The following is a 10,266-nucleotide window of genomic DNA, read 5'->3' on the forward strand; positions in this document are numbered from 1 at the left end:
TCATGATAATCTATGGACAACATGTTGGAGAACGAGTATTCTGGCATACTTAATTGTGCTCATAAGGAACCTGTGCATAGACCAAGAGGCAGTCATTTGAATAGAACTAGGGGACAGTGAATGGTTTAAATCAGTATTTGTATTATTTTATCATGTTTATTCAATATTTATGTAAATCAAATAATCAGAGAAACTGGAATACACAAAAAAGGACTTGGCATCAGGATTGAAGGAAGACTAATGAACAACTGTGATTTGCAGATGATACAGTGGTGCTTGCTGAAAGAGAAGAGGATTTGAAAAAGCTGATTGTTATGGGTTGCACCACAACATAAAGAAAACAAAAATCTTCACCACTGGACCACTACGTAATAATATGCTAAATGGAGAAAAGACTGAAGCTGTCAAGGACTACATTTTACTTGGATCCACCATCAGCACTCATGGAAGCAGCAGTCAAAAAATCAAAGGATGTATTGCATTAGGCAAATCTGCTGCACAAAACCTTTTTAAAGTGTTCAAGAGCACCAATGTCAGATTGAGGATTAAAGTGTGCCTGACCCAAACCATGGTATTTTCAACAGTTTCATATGCATTTGAAAGTTGGACAATAAAAAAGGAAGACGCTAGAAGAATGGATGAATTTGATTTATGGTGTTGGAGAAGATTTGTGTAAATCTCCAGGGACTGGTCCTACCTGAAAACATTTTCAAAATATGAGAGACAAAGTCTCTCCTTGGAGGCCAGGATGGAAAGACTTTTTCTCTCATCTTTTAGAAACGTTTTCAGATAGGATCAGTCCCTGGAGAAGGACATCATGCTTGATAAAGTGAAGGGTCAGCAAAAAAATGAGAAGACCCCCAAGGAGGTGGACAGATACAGTGGAATCAACAGTGGGCCCAAACTTAGTCACAATTGTGAATATGTCATGGGACCATGCAGTGTTTCATTCTGTTTTGCATAGGATTGTTATGAATCAGAACCAACTTGATGGCACCTAACAACAACATACCATGACTTACATTTTGATGCTCAAATAAAAATATAGTTAAGTTTACTAGAAACTCTCCTCAATATAAAATTTGTTACAAAGGAGTCAGTGTTTGAGGGCCTATTTTGAGCACTATGGAAGATTATTATTATTTGCTGAAACAGAAAGTAATAACTTACAGAATAATTTCACACATAACAATAAAGATCCCCCTCTATAGCTGAAAAAATTTACATAGAATAATTAACCCCTTCACCGAGATATGTACAAGCTTTACCTGCATTTGGTGGAGACCTCGCTTAAAGGGGAAAGGATCCTTGGGTATGCTGAAGAGCCTTACTATCTCTGGTTCATCATGGAGTTCTGTGAAGGTGGAGACCTGAATCAGTATGTCCTGTCTCGAATGCCACACCCAGCCACTAACAAAAGCTTCACGCTACAACTTACAAGCGCCATAGCCTTCTTGCACAAAAACCACATCATGCACAGGGACCTAAAGCTAGACAACATCATCAGCACAGCGTGGTCTGTCTCCCCCATCCTCAAGATGGCCGACTTTGAACGGAGCAAGGACTGTGCTGGGCTGGCTCCATGAGGCAAAGAGGGCAATCAAGACAACAAAAATGTGAATGTGAATAACACTGCTGTCTTCAGCCTGAGGCTCAAGTCTGAGAGGGACACTATACTGCCAAGGTTGACATCTTTGCCCTGGGCATTATCATCTGGTCAAAGTTCTAACGAATCACTTTCATTGACTCTGAGACCAAGAAGGAGCTCCTGGGGACCTACATCAAACAATGGTCCTAGATTGTCCCAGTTGGTAAAGCACTGCTAGAAAACCCAAAGAAGGAATTTCACAACCCCCAGAAACTCAGAACTTGCATGTCTGACGGGATCAAGCAGCTCTTGAAAGATATATTAGCTGCTAACTCACAGGACCGGCCTGACGCCTTTGAAGTTGAAACTAGATTGGACCGTGTCACATGTGCTGCTTAAAATTCAGGGCAAAACATCTTGGGTTTTTCAAACTAGGTTGACCCCTCAGGACCCACAGTCTCATGTCTCCCATAGAAGAGAGCAGAGGGTACAGTTGGTGGCTTGGCTGGTTGGAGATAGGCGATCTTCCCACGGCTGGATCTCTGCATCACTGCAGTTTTGATGTCCACTGAGGATTGTTTCTTAATTCATTGGATGAGTCAACATGTGTGGCTAAATAATATGTGTAGCAGAGTACAATCTTCATCTTTTATGTAGTAATGAGGGCAAGATAGGTGTTCTTGGTATATTAGCCCCTAAGTCTACATATTACATTATTGCTTGCATATTGTTTTCTTTTCTTTACATTTACATATGCAACCACTATGGCTTTGATCTCAAGTAGACAATTTATCTAAGATGGGTAAAGAGGCTAAAACATCAAGTATGCAGAAATTGCAGTCCATTTGGTAATGTGCAGAATTGAGTAACAGTTTCAGTACCAACCTTTTCTTTATTATCAGTTTCTTTCTTTGAATAGAAAAGAAACGCCATGCACTAAACGATACAGTTCACAAAAAGCAGACTTGTGCCTAACGATCTATACAGACATATAATCAAGCAGTAATTGTAAACGTAGCTGATATGTGACTGGAGTACAGTGTTAATGAAATTTCACAGCAGTTCTGGTAAGATGGTGATGGTTATTAAAGCTGACCCCCTTCAGCAAAGTAAATTGCCTTAGGTTTTAATTTTATTTTGACAGGATCCTTTATTACTTTTTCTGAAATCAATATTGACACATACAGCACACTGCAGAAAAAAATTAAACAATGCTCTACTTTCAGCAGTGCAAATCTGAACAACAACAGGTGGTTTATATTTTTAGTTGCTACATATATCATCCACTGCACAAAAATTATATGTGACACTTTGGAAAAGTGTGATGCATGCATTAATGTATTAAGTGCATTTAATGTAGGCATGGACTTTATATCTAAATATGAAAGGTGGTAAGATCTGTCATCACTTTTGAAGGCTTCCTTGAATTGAATAATTAAGAAAGGCTATTTAAATGCTTTAAAAAAAATCTTATGTACTGATCCTATAGCTAAATATACAAGCAATATAATAACAATTTTAAATGTAGGTATTACTATCTCAGTGAATACAATACCATTTGGTACATAAAATTAATCTTAAAGATTATTATATTTAATCAGAAAATCTAGAGCTCCTTTAGTTATTTAATTAATCAAAGTTACACAGGTAAGCAGTAACAGAACCTGATCCTGTATGCTGTTTCTGAATTATCACTCCCTCAAATTAGACATTTTAGCAATTAAGATGACTGAACATTTTCAACAAATATTCAAATAAGAATGTATATTAAAATAATTCATTAACTCAGTACTTTTATTATTTCTATCTATATTCGATGAACGACTTTTTTTTCTTTCTTGAAAAATATTTATTTTTATACTTCTCTTGGTAAAGTATTAGTAAAATAAGACTTGTATCTTTGTAATTATAACATACATTTTGAAAAATAAAATTCACCAGTAATGTTATTTCTACAATTGAGTGTTAAGGGACAAAACCCCTCTAATGAGCAGGTAAACATTCATACGTTTTTCTCATCTGGATAAAGCAGTTTTTAGTGACTGTATTTATCACCACACCCCTAACTTCAATATTCTTTTTAAGTCTCCATTTGTCTGTGCCCAACACTTCTATAACTCTTCCAGCCATCCTGAGATTGTTTTTCTTACACCTTCACTGGACTATATTTTCATTTACCAAAAACATCCTTACAAAGCTCATATTCAGTTTCCTATGTTCTACTCCATTCTAAATGTTCCCAAACATAATGCGGCATCAAGGCCTTCATTCTCTGAGGAGTAGACCCACTGAGCAATATTCAATTTAATCTCTCTATATGTTTCTGTCTTTACTAACATTCCTAGTGTTTTCTTCCACTACTAATAACCTATAGGCAGAGAGTTCTCCTAGATCTTTCTGTTCTTTCCCTTTCCACATCTATGCACCTTGCTTTTTAAGGTATGTTCCTCCTTCTTCCACATTGTCTTTTTTTGTTTGTTTGTTTTTTGTATTGGCATTATTCTAAAAATTGCAAATCATTGGTTTTCATATTTAATTAGATACTATTGAATTATTGTCAATAACTCTATTTTTAAAAAGCATATATATGATCAAAATACTTATAACTAGAAAAAAACACTCAAAACTAAATTTGTTATTTTTCTAAAATACATCACTAAAATCGGAAGCATCCTGGAGTCTCTTGTGATTAACCATATGAATTGGAATTAATGTGACATATATATTAAAATAGGGGCTCAGATAGTGTAGTGGTTACAAGTCAGGCTGCTAACCTCAAGGTCAGCTGTTTAAAACTACCAGCCATTTGATAGGAGAATGATGAGACTTTGCTCCCATAAAGATTTACAGCCTTGGAAACTCTATATAGGGTTGCTATGAGTTGGAACTGACTCCACGGCATATCACCACCACCACCACCAACTACATCACCACCACTCCTGCCAACACCATCATGTATTAAAATGTAGTCCTGGTGTGACACTGCAGGAAAAAGCACTGCACTGCAAGATAGGTTTTAACCCCAAGGTCGATGGTTCACACTTCTTGAAAACCCTATACAGGGTCACAATGAGTGTGAACTGACTTGATGGCACTTAACAATAGCATTTAGTAAAATGTAATTTTTTAGAGCTGTGAAAGAATATGGAAAATAGAATACACTGTCAAAAGTTAAATTAATTAGCTTGATTTTATGGTAGTAGGCAAATATAAAAATTAAGTCTTAAATTATAATTGCTAACCTGTACATAAAACTCGTATTTACTTTGTGTAAAAGCATGACAAAAAATCTTTCGAAGCTGTGAAACACTACCATTATGTTTATGCTCACTAAGCAGTGTACCATAATTATTTAACTACAGTTTCAATGTTTTCATGTATGCAGCATTGCTGAGCTATTAGAAACCTGGTATTACTGTGTTCTTTTTCAATTACCTGAACATCCCCAGGGTCCAAGTGGATGAATAAGTTTTCGAGGAGTGCTGAGTCCTATTAGAAAAGATTGTTACTACTTCTTCCACTGTATGAACCTGTTTTTGCTGGTGTTTGTTTAGCAAGTTTAGATGCTTTATGAAGTCAATGATTAAAAGCTTTTTAAAATGTTAAATATAATGGGTATATAGCTATTATCTTCCTATAATTATGTTATTCAACACTTTATATACAAACTTAGGGTCATTATAAAATAAATATTTCTTGTTTTATCTGAATAATGTCATTTTTTTTCTCTCCAAACATGAGAACACTTGTTTACTCACTACACTGATAATTTACAAAGAGTGAATACGTTTAAATTGCAGCATATGGGATTCAAATTAGAAATAAATATGATTATTCCTCATAGCAGAGAGTGTTAAGTAAGATACCTTACTTGTGGTCATTTTGTTATCTGAAGACTTAAATTATATATTTTACTTTCAGTTGTAGGTATTTAATTGGCTTCCATAGAATACTGCTGTGGCGCTATAAGATAAAAGAGTTTCTGAGGAGTGGCTGATGAGTTTGAACTACTGACCTTATGGTTCAAACTGACCTTGCAGTTAAGTGCTTATCCTACATTTCCACACAAGGACTTGTCAGATGAGCACTGGACTGCTAACCACAAAGTCAGCAATTCAAACCCACCAAGTGTCACTCAGAAATGCTATACAGTGTTGCTATGAGTCAGAACTGACTTGATCACACTTAACAACAATAGCAATATGATAGAAAGAAAGGAAAATGGATAAAATTATTCTCAATATCAGTTTTCATTTTTTAAGAAAATAAATGTATCAAATAAAAAATGAATTTTGTCACTCACCTAGATAATTTTTTATTGTCATAATAACGAAATGTTTTATTCTGCCAAAAACTTTGGCATTGATATTGCTGTTGCTGATAAGTGCTATGGAGTCTGATCTGACTCACAGCAACCTTTATATAGCATTTCCAAGGCCATTAAACTCTACTGAATCAGAAGCCTCATCTTTCCCCCTCAGAGCAGCTAGTGCATTGAACTATTGACTCTGTGGTTAATAGCCCAATATGTAACCCTTTTCACCACGAGGGCTATCTTAGGGACAGAGTAGGAACCTAACAGTCAGCCTATCTGTACCCCAACACCTGCCAACTGAATCAACAATTCTAGAAAACTGAGCTTAGCACACCTTCTGAGAAACAGTGCAGGGCTAGGCCACCACAACTTGTACAACTGAACAATATATGCCACCTAGACCCTCCCACAAATCAGAATTAAACTTGACGGAAACAAGCCATAAAACCTATCTAGAAAGAGAAAAAAGAGAAAGCCAGAGCTCTATGACCGTGTCTCCTCTTCTGAGAAGAGTACTATTCATAACTTAATAAATCTTGCTTGTTACTTGCTGCTTTTTGTCTGAGTGTGCTGTTTGTGCCAATCTGAAGTGGGTCTTGCTAGACCGACAGAAGTCAAGTTAAGGGACCCTAACAGGCTCTAATTGACCTATCCAAATTTCATCATCCTTTTCTTCATATTAAAAAAAAATAAAATTAAAATGAAAAACCAAAAAAATAACCATTGTAGCCATGTTGATTCTGACTAGCAGTGACACTATAAAACAGAGTAGAACTGCCCTGTGGGGTTTCCAGGAATACTGTAATTACAGGAGCAGACTGCAATAACTTTCTCCAAAGGAGAAGCTGTAAGTTGAATAGCCAAGCCTCTTGTTAGCAGCCGAGGCTTTAAACACCATGATACAATGGCTCTTTTGCTTGAGATAAAACTAATTTCCTTGGGGTAAAACATGCTCACAGCTAAAATAAATTATTTCTGTGCCTCCTATGGAGGCCTGATGCAGCACTGCAATATAATGCACTGTAATGCAAGGTTGGGTTGAACTACAAGTTTGGTAGTTCAAACTTACCAGCCATTCCTCAAAACCCTATACAACAGGGGTGAAATCATTTGGCCTGGCCCTGACAGACAACCACAGTTTCAGCCATCACATTGGTGGTGGTGGTGATGTGCTGTGGAGTCAGTTCTGACTCATAGCGACCCTACATAGGCTTTTAGAGGCTGAAAATCTTTACTGGAGCAGAAAACCTCGTCTTTCTCCCACAGAACAGCTGGTAATTTTGAACTGCAGACGTCTAGGTCAGCAGCCTGACTTATAACCACTACGCTGTCAGAGCTCCTCAACCATTGCATTGTTGTTGTTGTCAGGTGCCATCGAGTCGGAACCGACTCATAGTGACCCCATGCACAGCAGAACGAAACAATGTCCGATCCTGGGCCAACCCCACCATCGCTGCCACAGGATACCATCAATGATGCCACCTGGCTGATCCATCTCATTGGGGGTCTTCCTCTTTTTCTCTGACCCTCCATCTTACCCAGCATGACATCATTCTCCAGCGACTGTTCTCTCCTGACAATATGTCCTAAAGTATGAGAGACGAAGGTTAGCCATCCTGGCCTCCAAGGAGCACTCTGGCTGCACTTCTTCCAAAACAGATCTATTGGTTCTTTTGGCAGTCCATGGCACTTTCAGTATTCTCCTCCAACACCACAACTCAAAGGCATCAATTCTTCTAAGACCTTCCTTATTCACTGTCCAGCTTTCACATACATCCATATGAGCTTAACAATAGCCATTGCATTAGGGGTCAGTTAATTAAATGTTTCACCAAATATACCAGGCTAATGTTTAAGTTGATAATTTTTGTATTGCCCATGGATGGTATTATAAATATCCAGCTGGCACTTGGCAAAAAAAGGTTCCTCAACCCTACCATACAGTGTCCTTATAAGTTGGAAATGACTCAAGTGAAGGCATTTAATAATAACAGATGAATGTGGTCACATGATAGAGATATGGCTCCTGAAATGCTAAAGAAAATCATTAAGTGGAAGTGTCTCAAAATCTTTAAAGGAGAGACTGCTTGACTTATCTATACTGTTTTTTTCCTCTTTAGGTTCCCTCTTCTTTGTGTATTAAGACAGATGACAGCTGTAATACCAGATGCCATCTTGCAAAAGTGAAATTCAGGAATACTTGTAAGAATGACAAAGCAGAAATGTATAAAACATTTGAGTTTCTGAAAATATTGTTGAGTCACTATGGCATCCTGTACACTCCTATGCCACTACTGTTTTAGTTAGGGATTGAGTATGTTGCACGTAACAGGAAAAAAAAAAAAAAAATCAATAGCTTGAACAAGATAGGGGTGTATTTTTATCTAACAAATGAATCTAGAAATCTTAATGACTTAATGCAATACATTGACGTTTGTGTCTCATAAAGTCGACAGCCATTTTTCAAAATTCTGAGTACAGCTCTGTCAAGTGTGCTAGTAGTGCTAGTATAGGTAAAGAAGTGATATGAAGGAGCTGTCCTTTATTTTTGTTTTGTGTTTTAGGGATAGCATTGGATTCTAAGTGAAAACATTTAAGGATTGAAACTAATCACCTTTTCTATCTTTAAGTAAATATTGTTAATACAATTATCTCAGGATTTTATTCTGTATTTCATCAAAATATTTACATGTGGGACATGAGGCTATATAAAATAATTCCTTATGAAGCTTTAATATTTAGCTGCATCTATAATTCTATCTTCCTTTTCATTCCTGATACTGGTTATTATACCTGCCCTCCTTTTTTTAAAATATCAAATTTAACTAAGATTTGTCACCTTTTTAAGTTGTTTTTTCTTTTTTTCAAGAATCTGGCTTTGCTAATCCTCTCCAGTATAATTTGTATTATTCCTTATTTTTCATATTCTTAGAGTTTGGCTTTCTATATTTTTGTAACTTTTTTTGATGTATAGTTTTTCATTAATTTTTAGCCTCTGTTGTTTTCTAGTGAAATTATTTACGACTACAAATTTTCCTGATGACAATATTTTAGCCACATATGGTGACATTCATATATTTATAAGAATTCAATTCTACATGTGTTTGCTTTTGTTGCTATTTTTTATTTGATATATAAATTATTTCCATGTATGATTCTTAATTTCTGAACAGAATTTCTTCCTAGGAATTTTTTTGCTATTGAATTTTTATGTTAATTTAATGTCAATCAGAATATAATATGTATGCTTTCAATTATTTAAAACTTGGTAAGATTACTTTATTAACAACTACGTATTCGATTTCTATAATTACACAATGCGTGTTAGAAGAATATGTATTCTCTATTTTGCAGTTGCTATGTTCTATAGAAACTATATGGTGCTTTAAGTTAAGCAATGGACTGCTAATCACAAAGTCAGTGATTTGGACCCATTGGCCACTCCTCGGAAAGCATATACAACTTTGCTATGAATCAGTACAGACTGGATGACACTTAACAACAAGTCAAGGTTCTTATTCATAATATTCAAGTCATGTGCATTTTTGTTTATTTATTACATGATATGTTGTAATATCTCATAGTTACTGGCCATCTGGGTAGATCTGCATTAAGGTTCATAATGCTACAAAATTATTTAATCTTCTTGGTGAATTGAAGCTTTTATCATCATCACTGTAGTTAAGAGCTATCAAGTCACTTATGACTCATAAATATAAGTTAATCATTTATCAAAGTAATGCTTTTCTCCTTAAAGTCTATTTTATGTTAATGATATAGATCTAGCTATATCAGCTTAATTACCTAATATATGTATGATATATTTTCTGTTGCATTATGTTCATGCTGTTTGAACTTTATGTTTATATATATCCTCTTGAAACAGAAAAGAGCTAAATTTATTTTTATCTAAACTGAGAAATCATTGCCATTTAACAGAAGAATTTTCTCTGCCACCATTTACTAAAATTACTGGCATATTTGGACTTATATCCAGAATCACAGAAACTCACAAGCCACCACTCATCTATAGTTTGTCTTACTGTGGTTGCTGTGATTCTGGAAGCTATGCCATGGGTATTTTAAATACAAGCAGGGTCACCCATGGTGGACAGGTATCTGATGAGTTTCTAGAAGAAGACAGACTAGAAAGAAGGAAAGACAAATTACTTCCAAATATTTAGTCTCTGAAAACCTTATGAAAAGCAGAGAAACACTGTCAGGTATGTTGTTGTTGTTGTTGCTGTCAGGTGCCATCGAGTCGGAATCGACTCATAGCGACCCCATGCACAACCTCACTACCGCTGCCACACTTGAGTCCATCAATGATGCCACCTGGCTGATCCATCTCGTTGGGGGTCTT

The 10,266-nt window shown here is 36.0% G+C and overlaps 1 pseudogene; it reads left to right on the plus strand.

Moving 5' to 3' along the window:
* Positions 1 to 1,253: 1,253 nt before the first annotated feature.
* LOC102831698 lies at positions 1,254 to 1,987 on the plus strand (annotated as a pseudogene).
* Positions 1,988 to 10,266: the final 8,279 nt, after the last annotated feature.

The sequence above is a fragment of the Chrysochloris asiatica genome, unplaced genomic scaffold (genome assembly GCF_000296735.1).
Source record: "Chrysochloris asiatica unplaced genomic scaffold, ChrAsi1.0 scaffold00303, whole genome shotgun sequence".
Lineage (NCBI taxonomy): Eukaryota > Metazoa > Chordata > Mammalia > Afrosoricida > Chrysochloridae > Chrysochloris > Chrysochloris asiatica.